Genomic DNA, 14,973 nt, shown 5'->3' with positions numbered 1-14,973 from the left:
GAGACAGTAGAATAAAAATAATCACTGGAAGAATTTCCATTTTTTGAAAACCTAAATCACCACTTGATGGCACCAAACAATAAGAAACCCAAAGGGCTTCTACTCGCCTCCTGGTGGCGTCTTTTAAAACTCCATTCTCCCCAGATATGAGGGACGGATGCTATTTTGTGAACTGTGTTTGTTTTGTTCTTGGGAGAGCTTGTCCTTGACTCTGCCTGGGACAGACCTCTTTGCCCAGGCTGCAGTTTAAAACAGTTTAAACAATGATTGCTGCGACAATTAAGAGGTTTCCTGGGGCTTGAAGGCAGAGCTGTAAATGTCCGTAGGTCTGACCTGGAGGGCTGAGGCGTGGAGTGTCTGTTTTCAGACAGACGTGGAGGGGCTGATGCCAGCCATGAAGTCTCTATGGGAGAAGAGCTGGGCGTACAGCCTGGGGAGGGAAGGGGGCTAGAATGTGGGACACTTGACACCATGTTTAAACCCCAGGGGGGGGATAACCCAGGAGAGGTGGCCCTGCTTTGCTTCCTGCCTGGAACCCTGGGTGGAGGGGCCAGGGGACGCCCTGTGCAGTACCAGGGGTGGCAGAGGTGGGCCAGGCAGTGCAGTCGTGTGTCCCTCAGCAGCCTGGGATGGCCTCCTGCCTTGTGCAGGGCTGAGAGAAACACTTAGGTTACTGCTGGGGACGGAGGTAGGATGGAGCGAGATGTCCTCTAGCCGCGTTGGGAGGGTGCTGGCCAGCAGCTGGGTGCCAGCTTTGGGGAACGCAGTGGCAGTGGCAGGTAATCCGCCTCCACAGGTGCCCTGAAGCCTTGCTTCCCAGGTGCTGTTCCCAGCCAGGCTGAGCTGCTGGATGCTGGGCAAGTGGGACTCTGCTGACAGCCCCCTTGGGCTCAGGGGTGTCCCATCAGCCTTGCTGACCCTTCCTCGTCTGCAGGCAGGCCAGGACCTGTCCACCAGCCATCCTTCCCGTCCCTTCGCGCAGTGTCAGACCTGCTCTCCCGGCCTGCTGCTCTCTTCTGTTCTCTCTCCCAGGTGTTGCCCCCAGTCCTGTTCTTGCACGTCACTCCTACCTGTGTTGGACTCCTAGGGACTGGCTCACACCCCCCCGAAAGCCATGAGGTCCCATAAGCCAGACATAGGACAGATGCTGCATGATTCCACTTACATGAGGTGCATTGCGCAGTTAACTCGTAGGGACAGGAAGCAGATGTGAGGGTCCCGGGGGCTGGTGGGGAGGAATGGAGAGTTAGTGTTTGATGGGGACAGGGTGTTGGTTTGGGAAGCTGCAGAAGGTCTGGAGATGGATGGTGGTGACGTTTGCACGATAATGTGATTGTACTTAATACCGCTGAACTGTACAGGTAAAGAATGGTTAAAATGGTAAATTTTATGGGGGTTTTTTGGTGGTAAAATATATACAACAAGCTATCAAACTGTTATATAAAATATGTTCTAGCCTTCTCCCTTGGTAAATCCACTTTTGTAATGACTGGAAGACCAGGTTCAAGTTTAGAATGCTTGGACTGCATGGAGTTCTGTGCTGGAACACGGCCACACTGGAGAGCTGGCCCCAGCCCTGGTCCAGCCCTCTTCTCTTCCTACATTTGGCCCTGGCCGTCCCCATGAGGGCCTCACCCACACATGTAGGTGTCCCTGTGGCACATCTGAGTTTTGTGCACATCCTCTGCGAACAGACCCCCCTCGGCCCAGGTGTACCTACGAGCAGTGTAATCACCACCGAGGGCGGCCCAGGGCCACGTCCTGTACAGGCCCTGGGAGCGGCTCCGTGTGTTCGGCCCAGAGAACCAGGGTCCCGGGCACCCAGAGCATGACGTCTGGGGGAGGGCCACAGCTTGCAGGCAGGCCGTGGCCTGCGTCCCACGGACCTGTGGGTGGTATGTGATGGAGGTGGGCCACTGTGGGCCTTTCATGTATGGGGCACAGGGCAGGGGCCCCACTTAATCAGGCCTCGTGCAGTATTGAATAGCTAGGGGCACATGCTTTCTGTGCTAAGGATTGCGGTGGGGCTGGAGAGGCCCTTAAAACCTGGCGTGGATCTTCGTCTCTCCTGTTGGTCACCCAAAACCCGGACGTGTTCGCACACGGTTGGCATGGGTTGTGGATTCCCCGCCACGTGATAGGCTCACATTCCTGACCTCGCTTCCTGTGGGCTGTGGGCATTTGATGTTGGCATGGCGGACCTCAGGCCCAGGCCCATATTCGTCTGGGTCTGACTGCCTCAGCTGCTGGGGACCAGGGAGCAGGGACACAGAATCCTGTCTGGCGGGGGTGGGATTCGGGAGACTGAGAGCCCAGGGCAGCAGGACTGGCGCTCACAGTGCGTTGGGCTCTGGGTGCCGGTGGCTGTGGGGGAGCAACTGAGTCACCCAGGGCTTGGCGGAGGCATCTGTAGCATCTTGACGGAACCAATTCTGCACGATTTTAGCATCATGCAGTTGTTTTTGGCATCCTGACTTAGCCTGGATTTTTCTGTCCTGGAGATTCTGTGAGCTAGCTAATATTCTTTTAATAAATCCCCTTTCTACTCAAATTAGCTGGAGCCTATTTTTGTTGTTTGTAGTTAACCCTAACCGATACAGGTCCCTTGGCACAAGTAGCATTTAGGGCCAGAAGTGTCTGCAAAGTACCTTCTCTGCAGTTGTAGGTGAAGTATACCAAACTATTGACTCCAAAAGCGTTCTGGAAAACTAGATGGCAAGAAGGGTGTTTGGGCATTGATTGATGAACCTGTCCCCCTAGTGTAGCATTCGTAAAAGTGATGTCCTCCAACAACCCAAGTGTCCCTCAGTGGATGAATGGACGAACAAATGTGGGACAGACCCATTCCATTCTATACCATAGAATAATACTCAGCCTTTAAAAGGAGTAGAGTGCTGACATGTGCTATGACCTCGGTGAACCTTGAGGCATCATGCTAAGTGAAATAAGCCAGACACAGAAGGACAAATCTTACACAATTCCACTTACATGAGGGACCTAGAGTAGTCAAAACTGTAGGGACAGAAAGCAGATTCGAGGCTTCCAGGGGTGGGGGAGGGAGGAATGGGGAGTTGGTGTTTAATGGGGACAGAGTTTCAGTTTGGGAAGGTGAAAAAGGTCTGGAGATGGATGGTGGCAATGGTTACACAGCAATGTGATTGTACTTGTGCTGCTAAACTGTACACTTAAAAATGGTTAAAATGGTAAATGTTATGGTATATATATTTTAACATAAAAAATTACATGCAAAAAAAAGTCCTCCAAAGGACAGTACTGTGTATCAGAGTCGTCTGAGAGCAAGACTTGAACCGTATATCAAATTAGATTTTCTAGCGCTCAAGTCAGCTCTTATATAAACGGGGTGCAGCGTAGGAGAATGGGGTCATCTTTGTGGTGAGGACAATCGTGGGCCCTTTACATAGCTGCTCACTGGACCAGAAGAGGTGCTCGCGGTCCAAGGCGGGCGGCCACGTTACCAGCCTGAGCTCAGGATTCAGTGGGACGGAGCTGCCGCAGTGAGCAGATGCCGCTCCTGCCGGTCTCCTGTATGGGTCACTGACACTTCCCCGGGAAGGGCTCCAGCTTGGACGCGGGCCCGCAGATATTCCTGCTGCAAACCTGACTGAGGAGTCACGGCTGAGAGCTCCGTGCACCAAGCGGGACAGGAAATGGCGGCCGGCATTGGTGGGTGGTCCTGCACGGAGGGAATCACCAAACAAAGAGCAAAGCTTTGTCTCCAACGGCCTCAAAATAGTACTGTAGAACTAAGTAGAATGCAGTGTTGACCTGGGCACTTCAGCGCCAGGTGCCAGGTGGGTGGCAAACAACTAGTTTTTCCTCTTGAGAAACATGCACACCTCTAGAGGCATCAAATAATGACTGTGGACTTCTGGGAAAGCACAAGTTTGGTACAAGATGCTAGGATGTGGCCACTCTGAGCACACAGGGCCTGCTGTACATAGACAAGTACAGACGAGTACGTAGACGAGTAGGATTGACCGCGGGGCCACTTGATGTAGGCTCTTCAAAGCAGGATGTGAGGGGCGTTGTTGTGCCCAGACCCTCTTCCCTGGGGGATGCGTTGGTGTCTAGCCAGGTCGCCTGTCGTGCATTCACCCTGGTCCAGAATTCCAACATTTTGTAGTATGGAATCCTGTCATGTTCGGGTGATGCACGGGGCACGTACCTCAGCTGGGGAAGGGCAGAAATCTAGAACCATCTTCTCGGCACTCCCAAGGTGGCTTCCACTGGGGAGATTTAACTGACCCTCTAAAAATGCTGGGCATTAGCATGTCCATATGTCTCTGGAGGCAATGCCACAGGACTTCTCGTGTTGGGGAACTAGACTGCCCACGTCTGTCTGGAAAGAGCCAAGACACAGGAAACGTGATCCAGTGGCTGCTGATTTCAGAAACACACGAACTGCCACGAATAGCCACTGACATACCGTGGAGCACCTCAGACTGGAAGAGGCGCCGCTGCATGACAGATGAAGGCTTTGGTGCTGTTGAAGGGCAGTGAGCTGCTGGGAGCCCAAGGCTTGGTCAAAACAGCCATCTGCTAAAACCCATTGGTCTTGTCTCAGAACAGTTTAGGTCCTTACCCTAACTGGCCATTGTTAGGGACTGAATTGTGTCCCCCGCAGATTCATATGGAGAAGCCCTAAGCCCCAGCACATCAGAATATATTTGGAGACTGGGCCTTTAAAAGTGATTAAATTAAAATGAAGCCATCGGGGTGGCCTAATCCAGTGTGACTGGTGTCCTTATAAGAAGAGGAGATCAGGACACAGACACACGCAGGACACAGGGAGACGACGGCCGTCTACACGCCAAGGAGAGAGGCCTCAGAAGGAGCCAACCCTGCTGACACCTTGTGTCATACTTCCAGCCTCCAGGACTGTGAGGAAAAAAACTGCTGTTCTTTCAGCCACCCAGTCTGTGGTACTTTGTGATAGCTGCCCTATCAAACGAATATACCCATGCAAAGTAGGGGAGGAGAGTAAAATAGGGGAAAATATCATAATCCACAGAAAAAAATCTGCCCATTATGGGACGTCCTTGGTGCATGCCAATGAGTTAGGGTTGGCCATTCAGAGGTCCTGACAGCTCTCCCAGAAGGTCTAAGCTTCTGCTCCTCCTTAGGGAGTCTGGGGGTGGGCAGTGGTCTGCCATAGTGCGGAGGGAGGGAGCTCTGACCTTTGCATCAGGAAGTGGAGCCAGAGTGCATGTGGGCCAAGGGCAGGACTAAGAGTCCCTGGGCACAGGGTGGGCACATGCAGAAGGGGTCACACAGCCTCTTGCTGGTGTGTGCTGGGACATGGGAAAACAGCTCTGGAGAAAGAGTTTGGGGACGTGTCGCAGCTCCTCTCTTGTTGGGGAAACCTGGGATAGGACAAAAAGATTTTCTAATATTCCCCTGAAGGCTCCTCCTCAGCCCACATTGCTCAACATAATTATCTACTGGTATTACAGGGGGAGAAAAAGGCTGCAATTTCCCAAGATGGAAAGATCAGGCGCATATTTGCAGAACAATTTTTCCACTGACAGTGGCTGGATAAACGGTAACAGGCTGGGAAGAAGCAGAAGTAGAACCACATGGACCAGGGAGTTGGGGACATGTGCTGCGGGTACTGGGAGTGCAGGGGCTGCCTGGGCAACACTTAGCTGCAAGACACCTTGATTTGGGGCTTCTGGACTCCAGAACTGTGAGAGAATCCATTCCTGGGGTTTTAAGCTGCCCAGCCTGTGGACTTGGTTGTGGCAGCCCCAGGAAACTGATCCCGTACACACATCATGCCACCACAACTCATTCCCATTCGGCTGTCTCTATCCCACCAGCCAAGACGAATTTGTTGAGCCCTGTTTTATTTTATTTTTTTACTGCATGTATTATAAAAACAACTGAATGACTTATTAAAAATATAGATCGAATTGCAAGTGACACCTTCTCTGGGCCACACCGGCACACCCCACTATAGCAGTAGAAGCAGCAACAGCAAAAACGAGAGCTAGGACTTCTGAGTACTTACTACGCGACCTTCCTACCTCTCCCCGGTTAATTCTCACACATCCTTATGTGTATGGCATTGTCCCCACTTCACAGATGAAGAATCTGAGGTTTTGCAAACTTGAGTAACTGGCTCAAGGTCAACAGTGATTAAGTGGGATTGGGATTGAAACCCTGGGCAGTGTGAGCACAAAGCGTGTGGTCTTCTGTGGGCCCCCTCGTCCCCCTGCCTCCCCCTGTTCTTCTGAGTCCCTACCTTGTCCACAGGACCTCACGGTGTTAAGGTCTGCTCGGGGGTGAACGTGGGGAACAGGCTTGCCCATATGTGTGACTGGATTGTCCCAGTGCAGTTTGAGGTATAAATGGCACAAGCAGCACTTAAAGACCCACCTTCTGGTAGCAGCAGGCAGTCAGATATCCTGTTCCAAGGCTCCCTGATGTGCTGATGGGGAAAAAAATTCTCTCAAATTTAGTCTTCTAGCAGGGCAGTTCCATCAGAGAAGCACTGAGTTGGATGGCCTGGCCTCTCATTGAGACTGTGCCCCCAGGTCAGGGAGAACACACGGCTGGAGGACCGTGCCTGAGGAGTCAGTCAGGAAAGGCTTCTGATCCTAGAACGTTGCTATTCTAGAACTTTCCCTGCAGATTATTCCTTTATAGTTCCAGGGTATCAGAATACTGTAAGGGAGTGAGTGTAACTCTGATTAATGAGGACGTCAACTGAGACTGGGCTTAGCTTGCCCTATATCAGTAGGTCTCTGCCTACTACACGTCACCTTTCCCCGTGGGTTCCGGGGATTCCCTGAGGATTGGAGGTACACGTCCCAGGGGTCACTCGTTTTTACCTTGTTCACGGAGGCCTTCTTTCTGCATCATCCTCTCCTCCTCAGCACTTAGGAATCTACTTCTGTACCACAGTCCCCCTACCCCCTCCCCCTCACCTCAGGGCTTGGAAGACATGGAGTGGTCAGCATCTTCTGACTCAGGATGGTGACGTGAGGTGACCTAACACATCCGTGTCAGCAGAACACAAGGAGAAAATGTTCAATGGGAAATATTGAAAATCCCTTAATCTCATTTTGGCCAATAGTATAACCTCCCTCTCCAGCATATTCTCTAAGAAGAACACGAATATGGCGGGCTTACCCATCTTGTTTTTTGGGCTCACCTTTACTTGGCGATGGGTCTGTGGAAATGAGGAATGAACAAACATCGAAAGACCAGGTCAAGGACTGGGAGGGACACACACCAAGTGGTCCATGCTGACCCACAGGAAGTTGACTGGACTTTCCCCTATATCCTGAGCAGTGATTCAAGTTGGGACAAAATTAAGAAGGTTGATTTTATTTATTTTGCCTAATTTACACTGTTGTAGGCTGAATATTTTTATTTTTTCCTGATAGAATTTGTGTAACTAAGCAGAGGGTAACTGGGTAGCTCTAACATAGCTACAGTTGCCAGAAACCCAGCTATTATTTTCTTAGCTACAGACGCTGAGTGTTCCTCCTCAGGGCGCTGTATGGATATTGACTTGCCGAGAATGAGCCCCGTTGATGGAATTCAGGTTGTACAGGTTGCTTTCAGACAACTAGTTGGATACATTTTCATCTTTGTAATCTGCCATCAAAATCGTCTAGTAAGTGCATATTAGACCACGATAAGACACTCTGGTTTTACAAGAGTTAACAAGCCTTTACCCTCCAAAATACAACAGGCAGTAATGACAGAGGTTCCCCACACACCCGAAACAAATACGAGCCATCAGTGTGATACCACGTTATATGCATGCGAGGGTTTACTAGGGGCCACTTATGGTCAATCGGGACAGCGTGGCTCAGCGACACGCCAGCCTAGGGCGCTAGTCGGTCTGCTCTCTGTTACGTGGAGCCAGGCGTTTATGAAACCATCTATCAGCGTTCAGCCCCTCATCTTCTCAGCACCGTACAAGGCCACACAAGAATGTCTAGATGCTGTTTTTTCCCCCAAATGACTTTCAGTTTAATTGGGGAAATCAAAGTAACACTGAAGAAACATGGTGAAACGACTAATATTGAAAATTGTGGTGCTGATTCTAAACAGAGTGTATTTATCCAATGTATCCTTTTGCTCGGCCAGTACTAAATGTGATGGGACAATGCCTCTGCCTCAAGGAGCTGTGTTTTGTGGGGAAAACAGACACAAACAAGTAACTGATAATATAATTTAATACGTGCTGTCATAGAATTTAGAGGACTCTTTTCTGCACGGACCCAGAGTCACTGCTATTTAAGTTAGCCAATTGTAGCAGTCCCAACGTGTAAGTTACTATCGTTTAGAGGTGACTTATTGTTTTCAGTTTCCTTCAGGATATGGTAGGTGAAAAAACATTGTTTGCCAAAATTCAGAGTCATAGCAGAAAAAGAACAATGAATACAAGTTTAATGGTGCCCGGATTTGATCTTTGACTAAATTAGTAATTTCAAACATTTTTCTTTTAAGTAACCATGTGGTCTATTTCAAAAGCAGGTTAAATATGTGTCTTCAGGCTTCCTAGCAGGAAAAGGAAAAAAAAACACGTTGACACACTTTTTGGTGTTCTGTTGGCACAAACATTGGCTGCTTGCGGCTCAGGAGAAACTCAGCTACTCCTGGCGTAGAAATCTCCAAGAGTCTCGAGACTAGGTGGGGTGGGAAGTGTTCTAGCCAATTCCTACAGGAACGCACTTTTGATCTTTTTATGACTCTTTTTTAAAGCCTCTAAATGCTAGCTGATGAATATCTCCAAAGGATAATTTAGAAATTACAGTCTTATGAAGAGCCAACACAGTGCTGGCCAAGTATGCAAGGCTGAACCCAGGGTAATATTTAGAACAGCTAGAGGAATGGATAGACTCCATGTCCCAAGGCAATGCTCCAAAAATATTCTTTCTCACAACTGCATGTTTTCGTGGTGTTTGGACAAGGGAGAGCACACGATTACAATCTAGGTAAGGAATCCAGAGGGCACAGTGTCTGTATAGCTGATTAGGTGCTGATTCACAGGGCAAGGAGACATTTCATTTATTAAAGTGAGGGAACCTGCTCAGTACTTGTGTCTATAAGGATGACTGCCATGCGTGCTCTCACGGCCCCTTGGCACGGAGAGCCAGCTGTCTTTGATGAAGCACTGCTGGCTTCATTTTGGGTCATTTCACATTCTCCTCATCACTCGGCAAAGACAGGAAGAGTCTCCTTTCTGGCAGATTCCAAATGGGGGGAGGGGAAGTTGGGGGAGACTCAGGGTTGGAGACCCAGCTTCCCACAGCTGGGTTTAATCTGCAGCCGCAGTCTGTTTTGGACCTTTCTCAGGGTTTATCCAGAAGTTTATCAGCTCCCTTAACTTCCTTGTGGGTTTGCTTTCTCCTGTTGTCGTACCTGCTGTGGTTTTTGCCTCAGCAGATGGGCCTGTTTAGTTGGTAGAAAACAAATGACATGGGGGAGAAAATGCCATTTCTCTTTAAGATTTGTTGTTTAAGAAAAGTGCACTGAAAGTAAAGATGGTTACTTGGGAGACACCCAACAAATCCCAGGATAGGGTAGGCTATGAGAAGCCCGGAGAAGATTCCCCAAGGCTGATGGGATACAGATGAGCCTGGGAGAGTTATGTTCTCAGGGTTTTATCTTGGACTTTTATCTGACCAGTGAGATCTGAAGTCTCTTGCAGGACTGGAGGGCAGAGGGCGGGGCCAGCCCTGCTCTGAGATCCTGTCAATCAAATGGATGGAATAAAGAATCACTCATCACTCTAGTCAAGCTGGCAAGTCCAAATTTCTAGCAGTCCTGCTGTTTCCCAGCCCCTACTCTGGAGCCTGTCGGCTTGCTATGAGAAGGGACACTCCCACCTGCCCCACCCATTCCCGTTCTCTCTAGGGGTGGCCCAACCCCTTGCTCTCGAAGTCTCTTCTTTCTGACACCAAGGGTAGTACTGGGGTTTGTGAAGCCGTAATTAATGGCTTTCTCCCCAACAGCTCAGCATCTAGGGGAAAGCAGAGTTCCTTCCAGATGAGGCATGTGTTACAGGCTGTGAACGGAATTCACTATGCTTCCCTGGGGTTAGCCCTGAGCAAAGCCCCCACAGCATTGAGAGAGTTTGGAACCTAAGAGTAAACTCCTGATGGAAGAAAAGAATTCTGCCACTTATGAGGTCTAGTACGTATCGTTCCACCAACTGGTGGGTTCTACCACTTATGGGTCTACAGCCTTCTGGGTTACTAAACTTCCTTCCTTGCTCGCATAAGGTCCTTTCCCCGGTCTCCTCCACCATATTTCCTTGTTGTTTTATGAGAGAAAGAGGGATGTTTCTCTAGGAAACTTTGGAAGGCATGACTTGACTTGTGGAGGTGAATCTAGAACTTCCTTCCACATGGGACTTGGACGACCACACTTCATTTCCGCTGGCTCTGTACCCCTCCCTCGCCCGAACTGTCTTTACCTCTCCAGGAGCAGGATTACTCACAAAGACAAGCCAGGCACAGAAATAGCCAACCTATTTGTGGCTTAAATGCAAGCAGTTTTATTTTTACAGAGAATTGCTATATTTCCTTTCAGTGTAACTCATTTATCTATCACAAATGAAACTCCAGCTCCATCTGCAATAGACCCTGCTGTTGTTAGTGTTGCCAATTAGTCACAAAACAATTGGCGTCGGCTACTGCCCACTCAATCTGGAGGAAGAGAGCGCGGTCTCTCCCAGGCTCCCCCTGCCTAGCCATTGCCCCCCCTCTCTACCTGTACACCATCTGGCCACTCCAGCTTCCTGGCAGCTCGGTCCTCATTCACCTTGTGACCGCTATCAATTTCCAAATTGGGTGACTTGTTCTCTGCCAGTGTTACTGCTCAGACTTCTCTGTTCTGTCAGGAGCTGGAAAAAGCAAATTGGTGAGGCCCTCTGTCCTGTTGACTTAAATAGTGACGTTGGAGTCTTCCTTCCAGTTGGTCACTCTGCTCAGGGTTTCGCAGCCCCGTAGGGACAGGGTGAAACGTTCATCAAATCTGGACAGTCCCCGAGCTTCTGAGAAGCAGCAGATGTGGAGCAGAAGAGCAGGGCAAGTCCTGCCATTGCACCTTGTTCTTTTTCATTCCTCCTTTCTCCCGTGGGGAGCTCTTCCTTCCCGACTGTGACTTTGGGGCCATCTCAGCCAGCCCGTTCTTTCTGTCCTCATATTAGCTTCCCTGCATCTGAGTCCCTTTTCCCTAAGCGCTCCTTCATTTCTGCCTCGCAGCTCGCTGCAGATGGTCCTGGTTTTCTTTGCAGTTTCTGATTATCCTCTGGGGATTGTAAAGTTCTTCAGGAGGCTGGCCTTCTCCTCCCTTGGAACACCATAACCAGGTAACAAAAATGTACCTCCAGCTTCTCGGGACTGAGGTCACCTGATTTTTTGATCTTCTGCTTAGCCCCTGCCGACCTGGTGATGCCACGTTCCTCACTTTGTTTTGCCTGTGGCTGAAGGTCTTTAGGTGGACGCCCCTGGTCTCCCCTTTCTGCTTCCCACAGGTCAGGCTTCCCACAGGAGCGTTTGGCTGGCCTTTGGTCTTGCTGCTTATGAAAACAGTCTGAGGAAAGCTTCATATTCGGGTTCCCAAGTCTGCTTTCCCACAGAGTCTGAAATTGCCTTCTCACCCTGTTTTGATCTAATCGGTCCCAGGGGTCTGTTACTACTTTGACACAGTTAACCATGAAGGAATACTTTTGAAAATGAGGAACTGCTGCCATGATTGGGGGGGGGTCTTCACCACAGGTCTTGGCTAGTCAAACCATCCAGAGTTCTCCTGCTCGGCCTTTGCGCCTTCGCATTGGGTCTGTTGAAAAGGGCAACAGGGGTCAGGGGGAAAGTAACTTGATTGACTGCACCGGGGAGAATGTACATCTACCAGACACAGCTGCTCCCAGCGGCAGTCACTGAACCAGGCTGAGATCCGATCTGGGCAACGCCGACGGCGTCCCTCCAGTCCGGTAACCTGGTCCCGGGCTTTCTCTCTCTCCTTTCTTCATTGTACTTACACATTGACGTGGGCACGAGACTCTGAAAATGTGTTGTACAGAGAGAACGAATATTTAATTATTGAGCAGTGTGACCCTCATTATGAAGGTGTATCCAGACGTCTCATTGAATCAATGCAACTTGGTGGGGTGTTTTGCCATTACAAAACAATGGTGACGTGGATAAGTCTTTGTTCATCCATTATTGAAGGTAATCATTGCAACTTTTTGCGGTCATATGATTGGCTCCATTTTACAGGTGACAAAACTGAGCCTTGGCAAAGCCCACATGGCTGGTCGCAGGCCGAGTCAGGAATGTGAGCTGGTTCCATCCTTCTGATACACGTGATTTTGTGCTTCCATAGAGCCTTTCTCTGGGCCATCTCTCTCCTTAGCCCTGTCTGGCCCTAAGGGGTCAGCCACGTCCATTATCACCAGCCTGTTCCCACTCCAGATCAGCGTGAAGATTTTTACTGGAGTGTGTCACTGAACGATGCCATTTGAACACGGCTTCTGCTGATAAGCGTGGGACCATCTGCTTGACACATCTCAAATATTTTCAGCAGTGGGAGAGCAGCACTGATTTGTTCAGAGAAGGGAGCCTGCAGCCATCCTTGGAGAAGACGTTGGGACCAGAGACCCTGCAGGCTGGTGGGGCAGCGGTGCCCCAGGATGCGAAGGGACGGCCTCCCTGCTACCACCTCTGACCCTCCTGAGCGAATGGAGCTAGTGAGTCTACACCCCACTTTTTCATTGTTCAGCTGCCCTGGACTGCCCAAGTAAGATTTTCCCTCTTCAGAAAGCTATTGCCTGGGCAACTCTTTCTGTGCTGGTTGTTTTTACAGCGTGTTAGATGTTTGGTGTGTGTTGGCAAGGACCTTTGTCTCCTCCTGTCTTTGTTTTGGAAAATTGGCTTCTTCGCTGGGTTAACTGTCCCCAAACATTGCTTTTCAACTTCAGGGGTGAAACTCCTGCATTAGTTTTTTTCTTTTTTTGACTCATGGTCGGGGAGAGGTGGGCAAGGATCTTCAGGTCAATTCATGAATCTGATGTGGACGTGGATGTGTTGAAGGTTATTTAATTAGATGTTATGAATAATAAAGGAGTTGGGGTTTGAAAGGGTAGTTACCATATGTGATTCCTCTGGGGAAATCGCTTGATTACAAGCAGCTGGGCAGGGCCGGAGGCAAGTTGGATTGATTTTTCTTTGCCTTTCCTTAGTGGATATAGTATTGGCTTCTGTTGCTTTTAAAGTCAGGTGTGCAGTGCTTGGGTGGCCAGGTGTGTGTTACGAGGAATCTCCTGATCTTTGATGTATCTTGGCGATATTTCCCAGGCAGGGTGGGTGGGGAGAAACGGGAGAGAATATGTAAAATATTCTGTCAGCAGCAATGAGAAGGTGGAAACAAGCCTACCTCCAGAGCAGGGTTTCTCACCCTTGGCACCATGACACGTTGGGCCAGACAAGTCTTTGTTGTGGCGGCTGTTCTGCATATTGCAGGGCATTTAGCAGCATCGCAGGCCTTGACCACTATGTGCCAGGAGCCGCTTCCTCTCAGCTGTGACAACCAAAATCTCCAGACGTGCCAAATGTCTCCTGGGCACAAAGATCACACACAGCCCTTGCCTTTTTTGAGACCAGTGCTCTAAGCTGATCTGACTGTACACTTGGGTAGGCAGTGAGAAGTTTCTGCTTCTCCATGCTGGTGGCTCAAGTGTTAGGAAGATGTGAATGAGGCCTTTAGTACCAGGGCAGATGTCCCTGCCCTGCACGTTCCCGTCAGATCCTTTGCTGACCATGGACATTCCAGCTCACATATGGGTTTCTGTTTGTCCAGGTCACTGCACACACACACACAGAAGAATTTGCCCTTTTCTCTGGACCTGCACACCTGGAAGGTGCAGCCTAGGGTCAAGCCTCTCTTTTTTGGTTGCCTAGGAGCAAGATAAGGTTTCAGATGGCCCAACCTGGAACCCTAGTTTTGTTGGCTTTTCTCCCTTCCCTTCTTTCTTTCCTTCCTTTCTCCCTCCCTCCCTCCCTCCCTCCCATTCTTGTTTTTTCCTCCCTCCTTTCCTTTCTTCCTTCCCTCCTTCCAAGAATGATGTGCTGGACTGGGAATCCAGAATCATGGGTGGACTATGGCCAACTAAACGGGAATGTGGACGGGGATATTTGTTTCTTAGATCCCTCGAGAAAACTTCAGCAAGCACAAATGTGTAGTATTCAAAACTCTCTGCATTATACCTCAAGAAAGCTGAACAAACACTACACCTAACTCTGCCTGCTTTGATTCTTCTTACTTTTCCATCTTCTCACTTTTGTTGAGAGGGAAATGCAGGCAGCAATCCTGAGGAGCCCGGCCAAGACACAGGCTTTGCCAAGCCCGCGTCCGTACACGTCTGCGAAACCACCGTACTTGTTTCCCTGCTTGCTGATTCATTAGCTCAGTTTGACATTTCCATGAGACTCGTATTGCCTAAGTGCTCTTCAATCTCTAGCTTTTCTTACACCCCAGCCTTCCAGAAATGCATTAAGCTGCCAACTATGTGAAGGAGCTGAGGTCCGAGGGGCTCCACTGCTTAGCTTAGGACTCACATCGAGTGGGCCGGTTGATGGAAAGAGTGGCTTCCAAGCAAAGCAGCCTGAGGCACCGGCACAATTGCAGTCACCTCTGTAGCATAACTTGAACAATGCCAAACCTCTCTTCTGCACTCAGATGCCATGCTCCCTACAGTTCTGTTGAGTTTTGCGGGAGGGTGGTGGCTGTTAAGTATACCTCGTACTATAGTCAGCCTGCCTCGCCATGGCTTGTGTGAGGCATTGGAGCCTGAGTGGGTGAGAAAAACCCACATGGGGGCAGTCCAGCTGGGGTGATGGGGGTGGTGGTGACATGGAAGAGTCTTCATGGGGGGTCGCAGAGACCTGGTGCCCGGTTCAGGGTTTCTGCTAGGTGAGGAATGTGTCC

General features: G+C 49.9%; 1 protein-coding gene across 4 annotated transcripts in view; it reads left to right on the top strand.

The window, feature by feature from the left end:
- The first annotated feature begins 12,496 nt into the window (after positions 1-12,496).
- Positions 12,497-14,973, top strand: part of MAS1 (MAS1 proto-oncogene, G protein-coupled receptor) — a 29,253-nt gene continuing 26,776 nt past the window's right edge. For 3 of the 4 annotated variants that reach the window (XR_013993147.1, XM_081045138.1, XM_081045136.1), the window contains exon 1: positions 12,497-12,736. The gene's annotated coding sequence lies outside the window, so the exon portion shown is untranslated. Of the gene's footprint in view, positions 12,787-14,973 lie in introns of all 4 variants that reach the window. The other variant, XM_081045137.1, reaches the window with a different exon arrangement.

Source organism: Rhinolophus hipposideros (assembly GCF_964194185.1).
Source record: "Rhinolophus hipposideros genome assembly, chromosome: 3".
Lineage (NCBI taxonomy): Eukaryota > Metazoa > Chordata > Mammalia > Chiroptera > Rhinolophidae > Rhinolophus > Rhinolophus hipposideros.
Note: the sequence above shows the minus strand (reverse complement) of the source record. Positions and strands in the feature narration are given on the sequence as shown.